The sequence below is a fragment of the Geotrypetes seraphini genome, chromosome 1, assembly GCF_902459505.1.
Source record: "Geotrypetes seraphini chromosome 1, aGeoSer1.1, whole genome shotgun sequence".
Classification (NCBI taxonomy): domain Eukaryota; kingdom Metazoa; phylum Chordata; class Amphibia; order Gymnophiona; family Dermophiidae; genus Geotrypetes; species Geotrypetes seraphini.
The window spans coordinates 385,945,661-385,963,763 of NC_047084.1; the positions used below are offsets into that span (position 1 = coordinate 385,945,661).

General features: G+C 41.7%; 1 protein-coding gene across 5 annotated transcripts in view; it reads right to left on the reverse strand.

Annotated features, from left to right (window-relative positions):
* Positions 1-18,103, reverse strand: part of GAK (cyclin G associated kinase) — a 652,499-nt gene that overhangs the window by 394,071 nt on the left and 240,325 nt on the right. The window lies entirely within an intron of this gene.

Here is an 18,103-nt window from a genome sequence, read left to right on the forward strand (position 1 = left end):
AATTGTCAACAACGTCTTTCAAGGCTTTCCAGCCAATTTTTTCCGGCCCAACTAACAGATCTTCAAATCGCTTGTCACTCATAACATGTCTGATCTGGGGGCCAACAAAAATACCCTCTTTGATCTTGGCATCAGTTATTCTTGGGAACATCTGTCTTAAATAACGAAAACCTTCCCCTTCCTTGTTCATTGCTTTCACAAAATTCTTCATGAGTCCCAGTTTAATGTGAAGAGGAGGCAAAAATATCTTTGTCGGGTCAACAAGCGATTCATGTGCTACATTTTTCTGTCCTGGAACTAACTTTTTACGGAGTGGCCAGTTCTTTCTAGAATAGTGCGACTCTCTGTCTCGGCTGTCCCATTCGCAGATGAAACAGCAGTACTTTGTATAGCCAAGCTGCAGTCCTAGTAACAGAGCAACGACTTTGAGGTCTCCACAGATATTCCAGTTATACCTGGTATACTGGACATACTTTAGTAACATTTCCATATTCTCATATGTTTCTTTCATATGTGCTGCATAGCCCACAGGTACTGAAGGATAAACGTTGCCATTGTGCAACAGAACAGCTTTCAGGCTTAACATTGACGAATCAATGAAAAGACGCCACTCTTCCGGGTTGTGATCACAACCAAAGACCGAGAACAATCCTTCAATGTCACAACAGAAACAGAGACTGTCGACTTGTGCAAAAAATTTGGTTATATCATGATGCCGGTCTCGAAACACAGAAATTTTCGTACCTGGTGATAGCAAACACCATTCCTGCAGTCTCGAACCTAGCAGCTCAGCTTTTGCTTTTGACAGACCCAAATCTCTGACCAAATCGTTCAATTCGGACTGTGTTATCAGATGTGGATCGCCTGATGAGGATGGTTCAAAATCCGGGTCAATGTCACTGTTAGAACCCTGCACTGCAGTTTCTTCATCTGGTTCGTCTAAGGTCCAATCCTCTGGTGGTTTCGGAACTGGAAGACTGTCATCATGTGGCATGGGTCTCATTGCTGAAGGCAGATTAGGATATTCAATTGACTTCTTGTTTTTGGCAGAGAAACCAGACACATTAGTCAAACAGAAATAACAGTCCGTCACATGGTCTTTCTGTTCTCGCCATATCATCGGAACAGCAAATGGCATCGTCTTTCGAGTACCTCTGAGCCAGGCTCTCAGACTAACAGCACATGTCGCACAGCAAATGTGAGGCGCCCATTGCTTGTCTTGATCACCTATTTTGCAGCCAAAATACAGATGATAGGCTTTCTTTACAAGGGCAGTCATCGAACGTCTCTGAGGCGTAAGTGTATATTCCCCACAGATATAGCAGAATGTGTCGCGGCTGTTACGACACCGACGAGACATATTGCCCGACACCAAAACGTCTATAGCATCAAGCTTACTTACTGTTATATTGCTACAGCTACTATACTACTATACTTTACTATACTGATACTATATACACACACGGACTATCTATATTAACCAAATGAGCAGGATCGGTGTATGGAAGCCACCATTATAGCATGGTGAGACAGCGCAAGCTCGTTCAGACCTGCCCAGACATGCCCAGGATGTCATCTTCCATAAAACAGCTTCCAACCTGGCTAGATTTTATGCATGGACATACCCAGGCGGCACAAACCGTTGTTGATAAGACACTTATGGGAGAAAAAATTGTTTGCATCCAAATATAAGAAAAAATCACGACAAAATTGAAGATTTCTCTGAAATGGTACGTGATGGGTAATTTTTGATGTAATATTCATGATCAGCACCCAAAATTCTATAAGAAACACCCAGCAGTGTTCAGGAAGCAAAAACTTTGTTGTGCAGTGTTATCAATCTGGCCATCTCATTTTCACTGAGCAGTAACACAGCCTCTTGACTGTGAAATCTGATAGAAAGCATAGGAGTAAATTTCACTCAAACACATAAAAAGGCCATTGTTTGGACTTTGTGACTTTTTAATTTAAAGATACTGGATTTCCTAACATTTATTTAACTCATGGTGCCTGGAATCTGACCATTCGGTCTGATCATTTTATGTATTGTTTTTGTTTGACTTGTCCACGATCTCATACTGTAGGTGATTGTATATCTAAAAGGGAAATTTTATTGAGAGGTCCAATCAATCCAGCTGAATTTTGGTTCCATTATGACTCTAAATTCTTATTAAGTTACAAAAGAGAATCCATAATAAACATGATTCCTAATACATATAGTTCAGAAGGAAAATCAAACAACTAAAGAAAGATCATATCAGTCTTTTAAACAAATTGGAGATCCACACCAGCAGCATACAGATATTTCAAACAGATAAAAGAATCAACTTATCTGGAAACAATCCCAATCAGTAAGGTAGCCAATATCCCATATTCAAGGTGCTGAAGAGGATCCAGTAAAAGTAACTGAAAAGTTAGTTGCAGGCAAGTCCTTCTAAATGCTTGAATGTTCATCTATGTTCATATCACAAGTCTCTCAGAAGATCAAGAATCAATCCAAGTGAAAGTGAAAGGAGTGCAAACCTGCAAATGTGAATTCATTGAAGGTGACAAGTGCAATTCATAAAGTCAATTCATGACATTCAACTCCCTCAACACAGATCGTGTTTCAAACATCTCTTTTTCAAGAGGAAGATAGCAGTGGGTAAGGAGGAGAAACACACATACATTCAAAGGCAACTGCCGATGCAACCGGACCGGAAGTAAAAGCCTTTAACTTCCGGTCCAGTTGCATCGGCAGTTGCCTTTTTGAATGTACGTGTGTTTCTCCTCTTTACCCGCTGCTATCTTCCTCTTGAAAAAGAGATTTTCGAAACACGATCTGTGTTGAGGGAGTTGAATGTCATGAATTGACTTTTTATGAATTGCATTTGTCACCTTCAATGAATTCACATTTGCATGTTTACACTCCTTGCACTTGGATTGATTCTTGTGATATGAACATATATGAACATTCAAGAATTTAGAAGGACTTGACTGCAACTAACTTTTCAGTTACTTTTACTGGATCCTATTCAGCGCCCTGAATATGGGATATTGGCTACCTTATTGACTGGGATTGTTTCCAGATAAGTTGATTCTTTATCTATTTGAAATATCTGTATGCTGCTGGTGTGGATCTCCAATTTGTTTAAAAGACTGATATGATCTTTCTTTAGTTGTTTGATTTTCCTTCTGGACTTTATGTATGTATTGTTTGTGTCTATATAATATTGATTTTAAAGATTTGTTGAATAAAATATGTATTAGGAATCATGCTTATTATGGATTCTCTTTTGTATCTTAATTTTTGTCCTGAGTATCCTTGTTTTTGATTTATTTACCTTCTTTATTTTTTGGCTTGTTAGTCTAAATTCTTATTAACAGATTCTAAAGATTTTCATTCCTGTTGGAAGATATTTAGTGACAAGACCCCTGACAATACAGCTACAAAACGAATACTCAAAAATGTCACCGAAAATCTGATGGATGGTACGATAACATGCCGATATGAATCACTCTAGAAGATGTCTTGAAAGAATGACGTAAAACCAAAACAAGTTAACTGAGATAAATGGCAAAACGAGATGCATCTTTATAAAAGGATGTTAAGAGAAAAGCATAAAGTGTTTTACTTGGCTAAAGTTGTATTAAATCTTATTAATATGAAGACTTATTTAGATTAGGTTCTCCCATTTTCAATATTAATCATTTCACTCAGGATCCTCAAGCAATTCTTCCTTCTTCAGAAGATTTAACCCAATTTTTTGAATATAAAGTGATTAATCTGAGAGTATCCTGTGTAAACACTGCAGATATAGATTACCTAGAAGTAACATCTTTAAAGGATATCTGCTATGCTGATTTGTCATGGACATCTTTTAAAAACCCTAATTGGGATTGTTTTAGGAAACCTTATAACAAATATGCAAACATACTGTTCATTGGATATTTCTCCTCCAGTATTAATGTACTCACCACCACTAAAATTCCAGATTAAACTTTATAGTTGGCTAGCCTATATGTTGGATTTAAGAGAATTTCCAGCAGATAGGCCATTGTTATTACAGCACACCTATAATTAAAAATTCAAAGGAATCACCATCGCTTATTTGAAACTACAGTCCAATAGCAAGTTGTTGTTTTTTTCATTAAAATACTGGAGGGATTGGTGTATTCCCAGTTGCTTGATTATTTATAACAATACTCTCTTTTACATTCATCTCAATCAGGCTTTCAACTTCTTTATAGTACAGAGACTGTTTTAGCATCCCTTTTAGACTATTTGAACAATCTGTTTAGTCAAGGTATGGGGGCATTGATTTTACAATTTGACCTAAGCAGTGCATTTGATCTTGTTGATCAACTACTTCAATGTTTGAATGCTTTGGGCATTTCTGGTACCGGTAATATCCTTAAATGGTTTCAGGGCTTTTTGCATTTTTGTACCTAGCAGGTCCGATTTGGGAATGTATTTTCTAACAAATGGACTAATTCTTACGGAGTTCCTCAGGGATCTCCTCTCTTCCTTTACCCTTCAATGTCTACTTGTCATCTCTGAGACGCAGGTTATCTAAGATAGGTGTGACATTTTACAGTTATGATGATATTACTATTGCAAATCTAATATATTCATCATTCTCTCAATCTATGCAGTTAATTTCTATCACAAACACAACTGTAGAATTATGGATGACCAAATTTAAGTCAAAACTCAATACAGAAAAAAACCAAAATTATTTTATGCTACTCCTTGCAAGAAGAAAGATGAGTATAAATTTGAATGGAATTTTGTACTCATTTAGTCCAAGAATTCTAGAGGTTACTTTAGATCAAAATTTCACAATGAATTCAAATACAGATGCTTTACCCACACACACACCCTTTTACAAAAGCATAGCATCAGTCATGTCAGTAAAAGCTCAGACAGTCATAGGAATTATATGAGCATCATAGCTGTTACCACCACGGCTGGTGTTAAAAATCACGCTACATTTTTGTAAAAGGTGGATGGAGAGGATTAGTAAAGAAAAGTTTCTATATGTTGTGGAAATTAAGGCCTATTAGACCATATAGTAGATGACAGCAGATAAAGACCCGAATGGTCCATCCAGTCTGCCCAACCTGATTCAATTTAAATTTTTTAATTTTTTTTCTTAGCTATTTCTGGGCAAGAATCCAAAGCTCTACCCGGTACTATGCTTGGGTTCCAACTGCTGAAATCTCTGTTAAAACCTACTCCAGCCCATCTACACCCTTCCAGCCACTGAAGCCCTCCCCAGCCCATCCCCCACCAAACGGCCATACACAGACCGTGCAAGTCTGCCCAGTACTGGCCTTAGTTCAATATTTAATATTATTTTCTGACTCTAGATCCTCTGTGTTCATCCCATGCTTCTTTGAACTCAGTCACAGTTTCACTCTCCACCACCTCTCTCGGGAGCGCATTCCAGGCATCCACCATCCTCTCCATAAAGTAGAATTTCCTAACATTGCCTTTGAATCTACCACCCCTCAACCTCAAATTATGTCCTCTGGTTTTACCATTTTCCTTTCTATGGAAAAGATTTTGTTCTACGTTAATACCCTTAAAGTATTTGAACGTCTGAATCATATCTCCCCTGTCCCTCCTTTCCTCTAGGGCCTCAAAGTCTAGGGCTGCAATCCAGTCGGGTTTTCAAGATTTCCCCAATGAATATGCATGAGATCTATGTGCATGCACTGCTTTCAATGCATAGTCATTGGAGAAATCCTGAAAACCCGAGTGGATTGCTGCCTTCAAGGAGGGACTTTGAGACCCCTGCTCTAGGGTATACATATTCAGGGCTTCCAGTCTCTCCTCATACATCTTCTGGCGCAAGCCTCCTATCATTTTCGTCGCCCTCCTCTCGACCGCTTCAAGTCTTCTTATGTCCTTTGCCAGATACGGTCTCCAAAACTGAACACAATACTCCAAGTGGGGCCTCACCTGTACAGGGGCATCAACACCTTCTTCATTCTACTGGCAACACCTCTCTTTATACAGCCCAGCATCCTTCTGGCAGCAGCCACTGGCTTGTCACACTGTTTTTTCACCTTTAAATCTTCGGACACTATCACCCCAAGGTCCCTCTCCCCGTCCGTGCAAATCAGCTTCTCACCTCCCAGCATATACGGTTCCTTCCAATTATTAATCCCCAAATGCATTACTCTGCATTTCTTTACATTGAATTTTAGTTGCCAGGCATTAGACCATTCCTCTAACTTTTGCAGATCCTTTTTCATATTTTCCACTCCCTCTTCAGTGTCTACTCTGTTACAAATCTTGGTATCATCTGCAAAAAGGCTCACTTTTCCTTCTAACCCTTCAGCAATGTCACTCACAAACATATTCAGTGTTTTCCCCAGAAATTTTTTCCAGCCGGGTGGCATGAAAAAGTAGCCAGGTGAGGCGGGATGGGGAAATTTGGTAGTGGGGAAAATTAAATGTATACTATTTTTATTAGTTAATTATTATTATTTTCCAATGCTCGATATGACTTCCTTTTTTAAGGTTTGACACTTGTGCCAGAATATTTTTACTAAATTTAAGAAGTATCCAATTCTAGAAGTGAATTAGATATTCACCCTCTTTCAAATAGTATAGAGGTTTAAAAAAGGGAATGCGTTAATGAAGTCATTAGGTTCAATCTAACCATTTATTTCTGCATGAATTTAAACAACAACAAAAAAAGATAAATATAGCTCATCCAGTCATACAAGAAATGGCTGTACAACACCTCTAATAATGTTTTGATCGCTAGGTTCCTTCCTGAGGTCTCACTGAGAATATGAAATAGATGCTATCCCCACTTCCAAACCTCTTCCACATAATTTATGGAGAGGTGTTACTGAGCCTTGAAGGGCACCTGTGTGATTGATCTTTATCTGCTTCTTTTTTATTTTGCTATAGTGCAAAGTAAGAGCTAGGACAAAACAGTATAGGTAAAGATGCAGGTAATAATTAACAATGTATTAAAATATTTTATTTTTATTTGCTTATAATGTCATTTGAAAGCTACTTGATGATAATACAACTTTAATTTAAATTTTATAATGTGTGTCTGAGTGTTGGGGGGGACAACACCTACGTCAACAGTAAAGTTAGAATAGAGTCATTAAATCCAGTGGTGTACCTAGTATATATGACAGCCAGTGCTAGTCATTTTTTTAACCACTCCCTCCTCTATATATAAAAAAAATATTTTTAGTAATAATCCATGAGTCACACAATAAGGGTGCATCTCGGAAAAGGCAGCATCTTAAACACTGCAGTGAGCACTAGAACACCAACACACGCATTGTAAAACTAAACAAACCAGATCCTACACAGTCAATTGATCCTGTAGTCGATGCTAACAGAAAGCCATGTCCTTTTCATACATACAGAACACAGATACACCTTCGCCCAATATGGAATAATCACAAACTAAAAATAGAAATATGTAGACAAAAGTTAAACTGAACCAAGAAACCAGAATCTGCATACAATGCAACACCACAGAAACAGTGACACATGTCCCCTAATACTGTGCAAAATATAAAGACAGTAGATGTAAATTTGAAAAAAACTTCTACATAACAGTCACTACTTTACAAATTAACAAATATGAAAATACCATTTTATTAGACTAATCCATTTTTCAATTAGCTTTCAGAGGCCAAATCTTTCTTCAAGACAGTACAGTATACAGCTGTTATGGTATCCTGTCCTGACCTGAGGAAAGGGGTTTATTCCCTCCCAAAATTGCCTTATTTCCATTTCCTATTGATAAATTTTAATCAATACAGTTACAATACTACTTGATTCTACGTAAAGCAACAAAAATATTTTTTTTTCTACCTTTTGTTGTTTCTGCTTTAGTCATCTTCTCTTCACTCTCTTCTTTCTATTCAGCATTTGTCCTCGCTCCCTTCCATGCAACATCTGTCCTCTCTCTTTGCCCCTTCCACCCAGCCTCTACCCTCTCTCTACCCCTTCCATCTACTGTCCACCCTATCTCTGCCCCTTGCATCCACTGTCCACCCTTTCTGCCTTTTCCATCCAGTGTCTGCCCTCTCTCTGTTCCATATGGTATCTTCCCTCTTTCTATGTCCCTTCAATAAACTCTATATCCTGTGCCCTTTCTCTCCTTTGTACATGATTTATTTCAGCTTCAACCCCTCTCCATTTTTTGTCTCCACCCCTAAGCTCTGGCATCTCTCTCTTCTCCTTTCCTTCCTTCCCACTCCACCCCATGGTCTGACATCTCTATCTCCTTCCCTTCTCTCCCCCCTCTCCAGTATCTGCCTCCTGTCTTTCCCCTTTGGTCTAGGCCTCTCTCTTTCTCTCCGTCTTTCTTCTGTGAGGAGATCATGTTGATCTTGAACACTGAATAATTCTTCCACATTCTCCATATCACTGTACTGTAGTCTGGTCCAGCAGACTGCTTTGGCACTATTACATGGGTAATAGTAAATTCATTATGCATCAGCTTTCTACACAGAATGCCACAAGTCTCTATTTCTTGTGCTGTGCTTACGTCTGCCAGCGTCGGAAACTTGTGAGACAGATCCCTTGGCAATACTACACTTTGTAGCCCTTTGACCATCTGGTTCTGTATGGTTGCAGGCTTTAAAGCTCTGTTTACTGGAGGAGACTGTCCAGCATACATAGTTGCATCACTCTTAAGGATCTGATCAGAGATTACATTAGACAAGGTGGTATTTTTAGGCATGGAAAAACAGGACATGTTCTCCTCAATCTGCTCAGATGCCTTCAAATGCCCTTTAATATTCGTCTGATCTTGGGCTAAATCTTGCCTCCTGAGCTGATCTTCAAAGGAGAGCGGAGTGAGAGCCATATCGGCAGTGAGATTCGTTTTGGGCCGCATGTTGTGCAGGGCTGGACTAAGGCAAGTTGTAAGCTTCCTTCCATCGCTGACCTATCTTCCATAAGTCAGCAACGGAAGGAAGCTTACAACTCGCTGCTCTTGCTTGCTTCGGGCCTTCCTCGTTGCCGGGTCCTGCCTACTTTCGGAAACAGAAAGTAGGCAGGATCCGGCAGCGAAGAAAGCCCGAAGCAAGCAAGAGCAAGTTGTAAGCTGACCTGTCTCCTATAGTGAACCCATGCTCCGGGGCGTGTGCATGCTGACTTCCCTTCTCTTCCTCCCTCAGGACGTGACTTCCGGTTTCGGAGAGAAGCGGCATGCACATGTTAGAGCCCTGGAGCATGGGTTCAAGTCGCTTGCTGGCGTTAAAAACTAAAAAAAAAAAAAAAAAAAAAAGGCAGGCTCCTGCGATTCAGGCTGTGCCGAGTCAGCCCGGTAAATCTCCAAGCCGGTGAGAAGGGTTTTTTTTAAAAAAATGTTGAGCAGAAGGCGGCAGCAGCAGCAGGATTGCGATTGAGATTACAGCCGAGCGCTCATCTAAATTAGCTGGGCGAAGCGCCCGGCTGAAAGGCCCTGGGGGAGAACACTGATATTGAACAGGATCGGCCCCAGCACCAAACCCTGATGGACTCCACTACTCACCTTTCCTTCCTCTGAGTGACTTCCATTAACCACCACCCTCTGGCGTCTGTCTGACAGCCAGTTTCTAACCCAATTCACCACTTTGGGTCTTAACTTCAGCCCTTCAAGTATATTCAAAAGTCTCCTATGAGGAACTGTATCAAAAGCTTTTTTGAAATCTAAGTAAATTACATCTAACATATGTCCTCGATCCAGCTCTCTGGTCACCCAATCAAAAAATTCAATCAGGTTCGTTTGGCACGATTTACCTTTTGTAAAGCCATGTTGCCTCGGATCCTGTAACCCATTAGATTCAAGGAACTACACTATCCTTTCTTTCAGCAACACTTCCATTATTTTTCCAACAACTGAAGTGAGGCTCACCGGCCTGTAGTTTGCTGCTTCATCCCTGTGACCACTTTTGTGAATAGGGACCACATCCGCTCTCCTCCAATCCCCAGGAACCACTCCCGTCTCCAGAGATTTGTTGAACAAGTCTTTAATAGGACTCGCCAGAACCTCTCTGAGCTCCCATAGTATCCTGGGATGGGTCCCTTGCATTTCAGTTGCTTGGATATTGATCTTTACATATAGAGCTACTCCTCCACCTTTTTGACCATCTCTGTCCTTCCTAAAAAGATTATATCCCGGTATGTTTGCATCCCATCCATGTGATTCATTGAACCATGTCTCTGTGATAGCGACAATATCTAGATCTGCCTTTAACATCAGGGCTTGCAGATCATGAACTTTGTTGCTTAGACTGCGAGCATTTGTGGTCATCGCTTTCCAGCTATTTTTCAGTGGTAATCTCCTTTTTCTTATAGAGTTTTGTTTCGTTTCACTTTCCGTTGCATTACTAAGAAATGAGTTGCTGATACTGTTTATGTTGCGATCATTACTACTATCACATCTTTTCTTTTGCCGGGGGTGGTCTCTATAATTGTCCTTCGTACATACACCACCCCACCTTCTAGTTTAAATGCCTAGAAAAATATTGTCTAAATTTCTCTGCAAGGTTTCTTTTTCCTGGTGTAGTAATATGTAGCCCATCAGTGCAATATAGCTTCTTATCCTTCCATGTATTCCCCATCCTCCTATGTACCTGAAGCCTTCTTGATGACACCAGGCTTTGAGCCATCTATTAACCCTTTCAGGACCATAAGGATCGTAGGCCAATTTTTGTGGTTTTGACGACATTTTTATGGTAAAAAGGGCTTGCAGATGCCAAAAAATTGATTTTTTTTTGTGAAATATCATTTTTTTTTTTTTTTAAAATCACACTTCTGGCTTATGGACAGTGTGGCAAGTGAATCTTCTCGTCAATCTGGCAACGACGCTAATGAATGAATGTCGGAACCAGTTTGTTTACATAAAGGCAGTATCATATGGAATCCGTACATATCAAATTTAGAACTGTAGACTATCCCAATCAAAATTTATAGGATTTTAAAGTTATGGGACAAATATGTCCCTTGGTCCTGAAAGGGTTAAAGTCCTCTGTGTTTTTCACTCTTTGCTCTCCCTTTCCATATGCAGGCAGTATTTCAGAAAAAGCTAAAGTCTTTACAAAAGGTTTCACGCCCTCACCAAGCTCCCGAAAAGCTTTCTGTGCTGCAAGTGTGGAGTTGTTGGCCAGGTCATTTGTTCCCAGATGGATAACAACATCAGTGTTAAAATCCTTAGTTTCCTCGTTAATTATAGTCTGTATTTGCCTGGAACTCCTGGTAGCTGAGGATCCTGGAAGACATTTCACTATTTTGGTCTCCTCGCCTTCTGTTCCAAGGTTAATGGCTCTGATGATGGAATCCCCCAACAGTAATAGTTTTCTGTTTTTGGCTTTTTTATTTGTGCTTAGGGTGCGCTTGTTCTCTTGAGTTACCTTCATTGGTTTCAGTCCCACCTCCCTTCTGTTTTCTTGAGTATCACAGTGCACTAGTGGAGCAAAGGAATTCTGTAGAGGTAGTATTAGTGAAGGTGGATGTTTCTGTGTTACATGTCGCAGTCTTCTTGAGCCTACTGTGACCCATTTATTCCTGGGCTGTTTTATTCTTTGAGGTAGAGGTGGTAAGTTGGTATGATTTTGTGGAGCGATGGAAGCTGCTTTAATTGTATTCAATTCCTGTTTAAGTTTGCAGAGCTCCTCCTTAATACTAGCAAGTTGAAGACAGATGAGGCAAGCCTTAAGCATCCAAATTGTGTGTCTTGGAATTTTTGATGTTTCTTCTTTTAGACTATTGGTACAGTCATTAATTCTAAGTATTTTGGATTACTATAATATAGTTTACTTAGCAGGTTATCAGAAAAATCTTCATAGACCCCACATCATACAAAATACAGCAGTCCAATTAATTTTCAATCTGATAAGATCATGAAGGGCATAGAGAAAGTGGAGAGGGATAGATTCTTCAAACCCTCGAATATTACAAAAACGAGAGGGCATTTGGAAAAGTTGAAAGGGGACAGATTCAAAACCAATGCTAGGAAGTTCTTCTTCACCCAACGGGTGGTGGACACCTGAAATGCGCTTCCAAAGGGCGTGATAGGACAGAGTACGGTACTGGGGTTCAAGAAAGGATTGGACAATTTCCTGCTGGAAAAGGGGATAGAGGGGTATAGATAGAGGATTACTGCACAGGTCCTGGACCTGTTGGGCCGCCGCGTGAGCGGACTGCTGGGCACGATGGACCTCAGGTCTGACCCAGCAGAGGCATTGCTTATGTTCTTATTTAAAATTTGTTATACCGCTTTATCAACAGTTTCAAGTTGGTTATACAATAAAATCAGAGAGGGGACAAAGTGTAACAAAAACATCATCAATTAAAACAATGGACAAATAAGACAAAAGGACATACTGAAACAAATGGAAAAAGTAGAAATACAATATAAATAAAGGAAAGAGAAAAATACAGGCAAATACAAAAGGGAATCAGCGTGTCAGTTCAGGCTGTCCAGATTCGTGATGACAGGAGTACTGGAAGACAGAACAGGAACTCATACAAGGGATGGTCCTGACAGAAGCTGGTATGGCTCCTATCAGCTGTGCTGTGGGTTGGGTCCATGAGATATGCTCTCCACATGAGCTGAATAAACTCTGGGAAAAAGCCACAAATAGGGGCAGACATTGGCTCCTTGTGAGACCCAAAGGTCTGCGAGAGGTCACCAGACTCTGTACACCTGTGTTTTGTATGACCTCCAGAAACAGGCACTGGGCGAGAGTTTTTGCCCATTTTCTGGACCCAACCTGGAGCTCGAAGCTCCCACCTTCTCCCCTCATTTGCTGCAGCACATGATACATGGACGCTCCTCTGACGGTAATCTTGCGCAATCCACATATTTATTTAAAAGTTTTTTATACCATTTACAAAATAACTAAATGGTTTATATTAGTAAAAACATACATAAAATAGAGAACAAACCAGATCATAAAATCAACAGTTAAACAATTTATTTTCTTCAAGAATCAGCTAATAAAGTCACAATAATGCAACTGCAAACGATGATTAAACAGATTTTCTTCTTCATATTGTGAGCCTACCGGTGCCGGGATTTGCAAACGGCTTCCGACCAGGGCTCAACAAAGACCGAGTTCTGTCGTGCCTTCAAAAGAGGTTGAAGGTCCTGCTGGTTCTTATGAGTGAAACAAAAACATGGCAGGAACAATAAAGTTTTTAACAAAACTGAGTCCAACTTTATTTCCCTCACAGTTCTCCAAATAGCAAAAGTGCCACTGTTCAAGTTTTGAACTCAAAAATCAAATATAAACAGAAAATTGGGACTTGTAAAAAATACAGCCCACACCTTTCTTGCAGGTAAGTTCAAATGGTTCTATTGTAGCCTTGCCCTAACAGTCTCACAATCAAAGAAGGCAAAATACGGCTACCGGAACACCCAGCCTTTTCCCTGGTTATTCCCAATGGTTTTAAACAGTCCAGAACATGCTGCCTAGGCCTGGTCTTTAACAGGCCTTCCCAAACCAACTTCACAAACAGCTGGTGGGGGAGGGGAGTAGCAGAATCCACTTTATTTAAAGATTGCCAAAGAATTGGCCCCACAATCCCGCCCTGAGGATCTTACGTGGATTCTCCCCTCGCTACTACCCCTTTCACACAGTCATTCACAAAGTCCTCTCAAAATAGAAAAAGGCAAAAGTCAAAATGTTCAAAATAAACACTTTCTTCTCTGTCCCCAAAATAAGGCATAGCTGCAGCAGTGAGCCCAGCACTGCTCACGCTGTCTGCACTTGCCTTGTGCTTCCAGACAGCCCCAAAATAAAATTAGATTCCAAAAGCAAACAAACAGCAAGGAAATCCAACTTAGCTCTGATCCATGTTTATGTCCTCTGGTTCCAGGGAAGTATCCATAGGTTCTATGGCGTCCTGGCTGGCTGGCTGGTTTGCCTCAGGGACAGTGGATGCCTCAAGCATTTCAACATCCTGACACAGTGAGGATTCAGGAGCCCAGTCACTCGAGCCTCCTTCCTGGGCTGACCCAGGGCAGACTGAATTGTTTCTCCTCAGCTGAGCCTCTAAAGCCCTAAGCTGGACACGCCCTAACCTGTAAGGGGGAGGTACAACTTGTTGCTTCTGCTGAGCTTTCTGATTAGCCCTAATTGGGCCCAGCAGTTGTGCCTTAGCTGTGCTGGGAGCCTGCCTCTTAGGCTGTTCTTTTTTGTAAGGCACCTCCCGCTGCTCCAGGCTGTTCTCACCCTCATCTTCCCCTCCCCAGGATTCTGTAACCTGATGGTTTGATAGGAACTCTGACCCTATCTGTTTGTCTGAGTTTAGCCTGTCTCTCTGATTAGCCCTTTTTAGGGTAAGGCTTGTATTTGGAGGAGATAGACCTGGCACAACCCTAGTCTTGAGGCTGGGGTTGTGACAATATAAATTCAATTCTACATTGGTGGAGGAGTCCATCCCTAATGATTTCCAATGAAATCAAGGGTTGTGAGGCAGAAATTAGAAGTTTACAATGAGATTGCTAAAAATCCAGAAAATTTACACTTAAAAACGTCGCGTAGAAGCTTCACAAAGGTTCAAAAACTGACGATTTTGGGGTTTGGGAGACCCCATTCCTATCCCAAGAAAGGACTAAAACCCCTCTTTTCAGACCCCTCCCTCCTCAATTCTCCCATAGGAAGTAATGGGGTTGTACTTAGAGTTAGAGAATGACACAGGGAAAAATTTATCCCTATCTCTGAGAACTCAGTCCCTGTCCCCGCCCTATTCCCATGAGCTCAGTCTCCGTCCCCACCCTGTTCCCTTAAACTCGGTCCCTATCCCCCCTGAACTCAGTCCCCGTCCCTTCCCCGCAAATCATCTGATCCCATCTGCACAAGCCTCAAATAGTTTTATACTGAACTTATTTTAATAAAGTATTAAAATAAACATTCTGTATAATTGTCATTTTATAAATCAGAGCTCTGACTGCTAACTACAGGAAGAGATCTTCAGCTGGCAAAGCTTTGTTTATAAACATTTATCAACACGGCTACAATACTACTTTATCCTAGAGGAAAAAAAAAGAAAAGAAATATCAATTTGTTCTACCTTTGTAGTCTGGTTTCTGCTTTCCTCATCATTCTCTTCCTTCCATCCACTGTCTGCCTTCTCTCTGCCTCTTCCGTATGACATCTGCTCTATTCCTATGCTTCTACCAGAAACTGTCTGCCTCTCCCGTATGACATCTGCTCTATTCCTATGCTTCTACCAGAAACTGTCTGCCTCTCCCTTCTATCTTGTCTACTTTCTTACTTCCCAGTCCTTAATTTCCTTTTCATTGTGTCTACCTAGAGTTTGCCACCTCTTTCCCTCTCCCCTTCAAGTATCTCACTGAATCTATCATCTTCACCCAATCTGGCATGTGTAACATTGTAAAAAAGGGATCGGGACCGAGAGGGAACTTTTGGAAAAAGAACCTAAGGACGCAATGAAGGGGACCCAGGCCAAAGATATTGAGCAAGGACACTGTGAAAGAGGGCTCAGGTCTGAGTGGGAATTTTTTGAAAAAGGACCTAAGGGAGAATTGCAGGGGTCTAGTGCACGAATAAAACTGGCAAGCAGCACTAATAGAGAACAACGGAATCCAGAGGGACAACCAAAAACAGGGGAACAGGCTGAGGACGAAACAGACACCACAGGAGGAGGATGACCGAGATGAGGCTTGGGGTCTGCCAACTCACGAGGGGGCCAGGAGCGCCAAACCACGAGGAAAAACAGCAAAAAAGGTGATCAAACGGGACTTACTTTGCCTATACACTAATGCTAGGAGCCTAAGGGCTAAAATGGGAGAGCTGGAAATCCTAGCCAGCAAAAAGGGCATAGACGTAATTGGAGTCACAGAAACGTGGTGGACTGATGACAATGAATGGGATGTGGCTTTACCAGGATTCAAACTCTACAGGAGAGATAGGTCACACAAAAAGGGTGGAGGAATAGCGCTATATATAAAAGATTCCATACCTTCAACCAGAATGGAAACAACAGTAAGGGCGGACGACTTGGAATCACTATGGGTTAAGCTACCAGGAGGAACTGGAGCAGACATAAAATTGGGTCTGTACTATCGCCCACCTGGACAAACGGAAGAAATCGACCAGGATCTGGAGGCTGAACTGAGGCAGGTATGCAAAAGCGGAAGTGTGGTGGTGATGGGAGACTTCAACTACCCAGGAATAAACTGGAGTATTGGGCACTCAAACTGCATGAGGGAGACCAAATTCCTGGAGGTCACGAGGGATTGTTTCATGGAACAGCTGGTCACGGAACCAACACGGGGTGATGCCACTCTTGACCTGATCCTCAACAGACTAGGGGGACCCGCTAAGGAGGTGGCGGTACTAGCCCCACTAGGAAACAGCGATCACAACACGATCCAGTACAGGCTAGAAATTGTTTCATCAAAGGTGAAAAGAACTACAACGACTGCACTTAACTTCAAAAAAGGGAATTATGATGCCATGAGGAAAATGGTGGGAAAGAAACTCAACGACAGCGCAAGGAAGATGGAGTCCGTAGAAAATGCCTGGACCATACTCAAGGGCACAGTGTACGAAGCACAGAACCTGTGCATCCCCAAGTACAGGAAAGGGTGCAAAAAAAATAGAACAAAAACCCCAGTGTGGATAACAAATGCAGTAAAAAAGGCGATAAGTGACAAGAAAGCATCATTCAAAAAATGGAAAAAGGACAAAACAGAGGAGAACCAAAAGGAACACAAAAAACACCAAAAGGAGTGTCATCGAGTGGTTAGGAAAGCAAAAAAAGAATATGAAGAGAGACTGGCAGGGGAAGCAACAAACTTCAAATCATTCTTCAGATACGTTAAGGGGAAGCAACCAGCAAGGGAGGAAGTGGGACCCTTGGATGATGGGGACAGAAAGGGAGTGGTAAAAGAGGAAAAGGAGATAGCTGACAGGCTAAATAAGTTCTTCACGTCAGTTTTCACGAGGGAGGATACAACCAACATTCCAGAGCCCGAGGAGATCGTAAAAGGAGAGCAGGATGAAAATCTGGTCCAGCTAGAGGTGAGCAAGGTGGATGTCCTCAGGCAGATAGACAGGCTAAAGAGCGACAAATCGCCAGGTCCGGATGGCATTCACCCAAGGGTACTCAAGGAACTAAGGAACGAAATAGCTGAGCCACTTCGACAAATATGCAACCTATCCCTAAAAACTGGAGAGATTCCGGAAGACTGGAAAATAGCAAATGTCACGCCCATCTTCAAGAAAGGCTCAAGGGGAGACCCAGGAAACTACAGGCCGGTGAGCTTGACCTCGGTCCCGGGAAAGATGATGGAAGCACTGATTAAAGACAGCATCTGGGAACACATCGACAACTATGGGCAGCTAAAGTCGAGCCAGCATGGCTTCTGCAAGGGCAGGTCATGCCTCACAAACTTATTATACTTCTTTGAGGGAGTAACCAGCCAGGTGGATAAAGGGGAATCCATAGATATCATTTACCTTGACTTCCAAAAAGCCTTCGACAAGGTGCCACACGAAAGACTACTAAGGAAGATATGGAACCATGGGGTGCAAGGGGAGGTCCACCGATGGATCAAAAACTGGCTGGCGGACAGGAAACAGAGGGTTGGAGTAAAAGGACATTACTCAGACTAGCAATGGGTCACGAGCGGAGTTCCACAGGGGTCGGTGCTGGGACCGCTCCTATTCAATATATTCATTAACGACCTGGAGGCAGGAACAAAATGTGAGGTTATTAAATTTGCGGATGACACCAAACTATATTGCAAGGTCAATAACATGAAGGATTGCGAAGATCTCCAAAAAGATCTGACAACATTGGAAAAATGGGCCAAAAAGTGGCAAATGAGTTTCAACATAGGGAAATGCAAAGTCATGCATATAAGGAATAAAAACCCGATGTTCACTTACAAAATGGGGGGATCGGCGCTAGGGGTGAGCGACCTTGAAAGAGACCTGGGAGTGATGGTAGACACAACATTGAAGGCGTCGGTGCAGTGTGCCACGGCCTCAAGGAAAGCAAACAGAATGTTGGGTATCATTAAGAAGGGTATCACAACCAGGACAAAGGAAGTCATCCTGCCACTGTATCGTGCTATGGTGCGCCCACACCTGGAGTACTGTGTTCAGT